The sequence below is a fragment of the Mus caroli genome, unplaced genomic scaffold (assembly GCF_900094665.2).
Source record: "Mus caroli unplaced genomic scaffold, CAROLI_EIJ_v1.1 scaffold_19219_1, whole genome shotgun sequence".
Lineage (NCBI taxonomy): Eukaryota > Metazoa > Chordata > Mammalia > Rodentia > Muridae > Mus > Mus caroli.
Genome location: NW_018389871.1, coordinates 9,489 through 17,462, shown reverse-complemented (window position 1 = coordinate 17,462; position 7,974 = coordinate 9,489). Strand labels below are relative to the sequence as shown.

The window sequence follows — 7,974 nt, the reverse complement described above, 5'->3', positions numbered from 1 at the left end:
CATAAACATAGTAGAGCATGTGTCTTTATGANATGGTTGAGCATCTTCTGGTTATATACTCAGGTGTGGTATTGCTCACTCCTCAGGTAGTATTATGTTCAATTTTCTGAGGAACTGACAGACTGATTTCCAGATTGGTTGTACCAGGTTGCAATCACACCAGCAATGGATGGATCCTCCAATTTCTACACAGCTTTACCAGCATTTGTTATCACCTGAGTTTTTTATCTTAGCCATTTTGACTGGTGCGAGGTGGAATCTCAGGTGTGTTTTGGTTTGTATTTCATGATGACTGAGGATGTTGAACATTTCCTTATGTGCTTCTCAAGCACTTGAGTTTCCTCAGTTGAGAATTCTTTTTTTAGCTCTGTATCCCATTTTAAAAGGGATATTTGATTGTCTTGAGTCTAATTTCTTGGGGTCTTGTTTCCACTAGATGGTTTTACTTCATTGTCAAAGATCAAGTGACCATAGCTATGTGGGTTCATTTCTGCATCTTCAGTTCCATTCCATTGATCTACCTCTATGTTTCTATACCAGTACCATGCAGTTTTTATCACAATTGCTCTGTAGTACAGCTTGAGGTCAGGGATGGTGAATCCCCCAGGAGTACTTTTATTGTTGAGAATATTTTTCGAGATCCTGGGTTTTTTAGTTATTCCAAGTGAATTTGCAAACTGCTCTTTCTAAGTCTATGAAGAATTAAGTTGGAATTTAGGTGGGGATTGCACTGAAAGTGTAGATTGCTTTTGGCAAGGTGGCCATTTTTACTTTATTAGTCCTGCCAATTATGAGCATGGGAGATTTTTCAAACTTCTGAAATTTTCTTTGATTCCTTTCTTCAGAGACTTGAAGTTCTTGTCGTACATATCTTTCACTTCCTTGGTTTCAAGCAAACAGACTGCTTCATACCCATTTGTAACTTCTGTTCCAGGAATCCAGTGCATTTTGGGGGGACTCACAGGCATTAGTTATGTACTTAATATTCATATATATGTCCAGTTGAAATACTGACACATGAAACAAACAACAAACAACAAAAACGTATGGGTTGCATTCCTATGTAAGAGCATTAGGTGCTACACAGAGCTGGTCCCCAACAAAAGTAGTGACACATTAGTCATGGAGACTTTACTGTAAATGATCATTTATCCCACAGACTGCAATATTCAGTGAGGGAAAAAAGGGCAACCAATAGAACAAACAACAATAAATATATATGTCTTATTTAAAGTGAGGTCACTCTCTTCCTCCCCCATTCAAAGTCAGTAACATGGAGAATCCAATCCACACTGATGCAGCCAAGAACACAGTTTCATCTTGCTAAGTCCCAGGAAAGCATTAACTTCTTAGGAATGAGATGGCAATAATCCTCATCTTGATTCCATGTTCTTCTTTGATGAATAATTTTCAATGACTGGCTTCCTCACAAAAGCCACTCTTAGAACTTCTTTGCTCAAAGTCACATTCACTTCTAAGTTTCAACAAGCTTGGTCAATGGCTGAAGCTTTCTCTACATTGTCTGCATTCACAAACCTATCTGGGTTGTGTCTCTGTTGTTAATAAGAACAAACATTGTTCAAAGTTTTCCCCAGATTCTGCGGGTTCATGATGCCTGTCTGCACTGTGGTTTCTTCAGTTAAATATGATGGAAGTGTGGGTGAACGATCCACTCATCTGAAGCACTCTTGACTTTTTTTCCAGTGAAAACCCTTTTGACTATATAGGGTAGATGATGGAAATGATTTCCCATGTTCATTGCACTCAAGACATATACTCTATTTAGTGTGGTGCCAGTCCTGCAGCAAAACCCTTTGCCACATTCTTTGCACTCATGATGCTTTGCTGCATAAAATCTCTGATGTAAATGAGGCTGCATCCCACACACACTACACATAAAATCCTTTCCTCTAGTATAAAGTTGTTGGTCATTGATGGGGTGAGTTTTGTTTTTTAACACTTCCCAGATGCACGACATTCAAATTGCCTTTCCCCTATATGAGCTTGGATATGATAAACAAGGCTGCAATTTTCCTTATATGATTTATGCCTTTGATATCATGTCTTAGTTAGCATTTCCATTGCTTTGAAAAGAACTTTGAAAACTTTGAAAAGGTAAGTCTTATAAAGGACAACATTTAATTGGGTCTGGCTTACAGTTTCAGAAGGTCAGTCCATTATCATCTTGGCAGCAACCATGGCTGCATGCAGGGAGACATGGTTCGGAGGAGCAGAGTTTTTATATCCTGATCTAAAGGCAGTCAGGAAGACACTCTACCACACTGGGAGGAGCTTGAGCACTGAACCTCATAGCCCATCACCACTGTGACACACATTCTCCAACAATGCCACACCTATTCTAAGAAGGCCAGAACATGTAATAGTGTCACTCCCTATGGGCCAAGCATTCAAACACATGAATCTCTGGGGCCAAACCTATTCAAAGCACTACAGTATACTTCTACTGGTTTTCTCCAGTATGAACCCAATAATGATATAAAAGGCTGGACCTGTTTATGTATGACTTGCCACATTTAGTGCATGTAAAAGGTGTCTCTCCTGTGTGAACTCACTGATGAGCAACAAGGAAGCAGTTGTGTTTGAAGGTTTTGCCACACTCACTGCACCTGAAAGGCTTGTCTCTGGTGTGAATTTGAAATGCTTAATGAGAAAGGCTTTTTGGCTGAAGGACTTGCCACACTTGCTGTACTGAAAAGGCCTTTCCTGAGTGTGCACTCGCACAAAATAAATGAGGCTGAATTTCTCCTTAAATGCATTGCCATATTCACTGCAACTGTAAGGTTTCTCTGAAGCATGAACTTGAAAATGATGTGTAATGTTGGATCTGGTCATATATGACTTCCCACATTTGGTGCAGGTAAAAGGTGTCTCTCCTGTCTGAACTCGCTGGTGAGATATGAGGGAGATATTATGCTTGAAGGCTTTGCCACACCCACCACACCTGAATGGCTTCTCTCCAGTGTGAGTTCTGAAATGATTAAGAAGAAAGGATTTGTGTGTGAAGGACATCCCACACTCATTTCACTGAAAGGCTTTTCTCCAGTGTGTACCATCTGGTGTTGATTGAGGTGTAACATGCTAGTAAAATTTTGCAATAGTAGCTGTATATGCAGTTCTTCTTCTCACTCTGAATGGCCTCTACACTCTCAGTGTTCATGGGGGCATACCCAACATTATAAGTCACTTGATGCTTTAGAAGGCCCGAGGAGGTCTGGAGGATCATCACATTGTTCATGCTTAGCAGGGTTGTCTCAGCACAGCACAGCCTGTGCAGTTGTAAGATGCATGAATTGGCACCTTCTGCAGACAGACTCTGCTCAAAGGGTAACATTTCACTCTCCACTTTAATCCAACAACCTGGACACAGAGAAATACTGATGAGTGGCATGTAGACTATCAAGTGACAGACAGAAAGTCAGAGAGACAGCACCTATTACTAATGGTGATCTGAGATTTCTCACAGAACAAGCCAAGATTAAAATAAATAAATAATAAAAATATAACAAGATTAAAATAAATAAATAAAGTAAAAATATAACAAAGGGTGCCTTTTCTTATCAATTGTGAGTTAGATATAGAAGGATCTCTTTGAGTTTGAAGATAGTGTGGTACATAGAGAGACAGAACAGCCATGACTACATAGAGAGACACAGTCTGAGGTAGATGTCGGGGGAAGGGGAGGGGAGAGGAAGAAGGTCAAAGGGAGAGGTGAGAGGAAGGGAGGGAGAGAATGAGCTCACAAGGCCCCCTGTGAGGGGGGCAGCAGAGCGGGAAAGGACAGAGCGGGTGGGAGAGGGGCATACTGAGAGAATAAAATAACTCCATCAAAGATCTGGACACCACCATCACCAACCTTAAACTCTCCCATGCCTGCTGCAGCTTGCATTCCAACTTGAACATTAGTGCACAGGATTTACCCAAGGATTCACAGGTCTCTGCCCACACCCAAATTACCCCCACCCTACCCTTGGAAAACTGACTAGATCGAATCTCTCAACTGTTCAAATCTTCTTGGCCACCACAGTCTCTGTATACAAAAGTCAGGTCCTTAGGTGCACTGAGCCCTTTCCCTCATATAATGCCAGTAAAGGTCACCCCAGGACTCTGTCTCCAAGCACAGGCCTGCCCACAAGCCTTAGGGGGTACAGTCCACCAGATCCTGTGAGTCAGAGGGGATGGCTCTAGTGATTGAGCACACAGATGTCAAAACATTTTTTTTTTGTCCACAGATGTCCTACAGTCAGGGACATGGGATTTTATCCTGTTGGCTCCTGATGCATAACTCAGGGAGGTGGGCGATCACTAGGGACTCACCTGGGGCAGGGCTCCACAAGCAGCCTCCACAATCACCACCTGGCTCCACTGGCCTGCCAGGCCCTGGAGCATTGTAATCCCCCATGGAAGCCTGGATCAGATCACAAGGGTTGTACCAAATCTCAGTTCCACCTCCATGATAGAGGAAAATGCTTCAACTCTCCCATTTTCATGCCATGACCATTACTGATAAAACTAGTTGTCTGTGACTGACAGATCCAAAATGTTTCAAAGAACCTCCTGCACACAAGCCGAAAGTCCCATCATTTTGACTTCACCAAAATGCCTATTTTCTTTGGCTATTCTCAGTGCAATGTCTTCTGTACAATGTACTTCAGACATGATCAAGTGCCAGGAAGTAGACACACCTCCCCAGATGGAGCTGTACACTCAATCTGTTAGGAGGATTGTTGTGATTATAGATGTGCCAATATTTCCTTGAGCTACAAAGGCTGGTCTTGCTGAAACACTCCTAAATTACAGAACTGCTGGCAGAGGCAAGATGGAGTTTGGGATTAGAATCTAGTCTGACACAGTGAGTTCCAGACCAGACAGGAAACCTCTGGGAGAGTTACAGAGTGAACATGACCCTAAGCTGGGCCATGTGAGGAGAGGAGATCTGAAAAAAGAAAGAGGGGCCACCAACCAAGAGGGGCAGCCTTAGTGAAGAGACTAGCATGGCTAAAAGTGGCTGAGTTATATAGATGTCAGAAGAGCTGGTAGGAAGAAAGCCGAGGGGATTACCTGGACTAGAAAGTTTGGGGGGGGGAGTCTGGAGCTAGGTTGGGGAGGCATGGCAGCCAGGTGAGTCCTATATGCAGTAGAGACAGAGGGATGCTGAGAGAAACTGGAGGCCACTGTACAGTTGATATGTTAATGGACACTTTAGTTCAACATTTTTGCCTTGGATTTAAGACCCAACTGGTTTTAGGCCTTTGTGTTAATGATACTTGATAGGTTGTCTTGCAAAGAAAACTCAGGAAATTGCCACAGAGGAAGAAAGAAAGGACGTATTTGAAATCGAGTATTCACTCACCACTGATCTCAAGAATTCAAACTCTTCTCAATTATACACATCAAATATGATGTCATCACCAGTAACCTTTCTATTGTGCATCCCCATGCTAAGAGAAATTTGGAGATGCATAAGGGAATTCATCCCACAAAATCACTTAGGTGTGGCACTGAGGATGTACTACAAGCTTATTTCATTTCATTTTTTGTCTTATGAACAGTATACTTTGCCTAACAGAAGCTTTGCAATTTCCTGAGGTCTCATTTTCAATTATTGATCATACATCACAAGCCAGTGTTGTTCTGTTCAGGAATTTTTCTCCTGGGCCCATATACTGGAGTTTTTTTTCCACGTTCTCCTCTGTAATTTTTAGTTTGTTTTTATAAGTCACTATGTATTATATATATACAAACATGTATTTATATATATATTTTTTACATTATATATTTATATGATATATTTATATTATTTCTATATTATAATTTATATGTTGTATATTATAATTATACATTTATATATTTTATTACTTTATATTAAATATTTATATATTTTATATAAGACCAAAAGTCTTTTAAGTTTATATATATATATGTTTATATTATAAATGTATATTATATGTTTATATTATTTACATATTATAATTTTATATATTAGATATTATAATTATATATTTGTATATTTATATTATTTTATATTAAATATTTATATATAAATTGAAGAACACACACACATATATATATACACACACACATATATATATACATATATATATGTATACATATATATATATATCAAAGAAGTGACAGTAAGTTTTTAAAAGTTTTTATAAGACACTATTGCCTATTCTCGCAAAATTTTCTGACAGGACCCTGATATAGCTATCTCTTGTGAGGCTATATCAGTGCCTAGCCAATCCAGAAGTGGATGCTCAATTACATGTATTGTATGGAACACAGGGCCCCCAATGGAGGAGCTAGAGAAAGTACCCTAGGAGCTGAAGGGGTCTGCAACCCTATAGACAGAACAACAATATGAACTAATCAGGACCCCCAGAGCTCATGTGTTTAGCTGCATATATAGCAGAAGAGGAAAGGCCCTTGATCTTGTGAAGATTAAATGCCCCAGTAGAGGGGAATGCCAGGGTCTGGAAGCAGGAGTGGGTGGGTTGGGGAGCAGGGTGGTGAGATTATATAGGGCATAGTATTTGCAATGTAAATGAAGAAAATTTCTAATAAAATAATTAAAAAATTAAAAAAGAATAAATTCTTGAAGAATTCCATTAAACCGTAGTTTGAATATCAAATCTTTCTTTGCAACAATGCTATCTTCCATGAATTTTCAATGATTAAAATGTGGATGTTAATGAAGAATGTGTTCATTAAAGGGACATTGCTAATGATCATATTTCTATGAAGACTGACTTAAGGAAGTGATTGTTTTTGCTAATGAATTTTAGACCCCTTTGTTTTCCCATTTAGTAGTGAGAATTGAAAAATGCGAAATATTTAGTGTAGCTGCAAACACTCAATTGTTTTGTTGAAAATGTTATTTTCTAGAAAGCAGCATAATTTAAACATCTGCCTCTCATTCTGTTTTTCAGAATTTTCCGAGTCCAGAAACTCAATCAGAACTGCACACAAAGGGCAATCTCTGAAAAAAAAATAGGTTCATGCAAATGTCAGTAGTTTTACCTATCCCTTCCATAACTACAATATAAATAGAATGATGACATATCTACAAGCTTATTATATTTCAGTTTTTTTTTATTTTTATTACTCAATTTTAATTTTTAGAGTCTAGTAGTTATCCCCCTCCTGGTCTGCCCCCCTGACTCTTCCTCATCTAACATCTCCTCCCCCATCTCCAAGATGATATCCCTACATCCCCAACGCCCAGCCCTCCCCAATCCCTGGGGACTTAAGTCTCTCTGGGGTTAGGTGTGTCTCTTCCACTGATGCTAGACCAGGCAGTCTTATGCTGCATATTTGTTGGGGGCTTCACATCAGCCAGTGTATTATCTCTGGTTAGAGGCTCAATGTCTGAGAGATCTTGCTTGTCCAGATTTGTTGAGAATGCTGGTGTTTCTATGGGTCAACCTCCTCAGCTTCTTAGAACTATTTCCAATTCATCCACAGAGTCCCTGGGTTTCTGAACATTGTTGGATATAATAGATTTGTATTTGACAGCAGAAAAGGAACATTTCCTCCTTAGACTATTGGCCAATAGCTTGAAGAACAGAATAAAAAACGGCAGTATTTTGTTATGTGTGTGCTCTTACTGGAAATCAGAAAATATGTTCTGATTTCATCTTTGCTGATTATTTAGTTAGTCTGTGTTTCTCATTGATTAATTGATTTGGTAAATGGTTTCTATGTGTAACACTTTCTGTCCTAGATCTCATTTTTCTACACGAAGTGGTGGATTCAACTGCCTTATCAAAATTTTTTTGGAAGTTACCAGAGGGAAATCTCCATGAAAGCAAAATGATGAATAAAATTGTAATAATTAGAGAGTTTAGTTCTCTGAGAAGAAATGAAGCAAGTGAATGGGTGCAAGATTTTATGGACACTGTTCAGAAGTTCAGTAGATATGATACTTCCTGATATTACTAGAGCAAACAGTGA

At 39.3% G+C, this 7,974-nt stretch overlaps 1 pseudogene; it reads right to left on the bottom strand.

The window, feature by feature from the left end:
* Positions 1–2,569: 2,569 nt before the first annotated feature.
* Positions 2,570–3,409, bottom strand: LOC110288338 (annotated as a pseudogene).
* Positions 3,410–7,974: the final 4,565 nt, after the last annotated feature.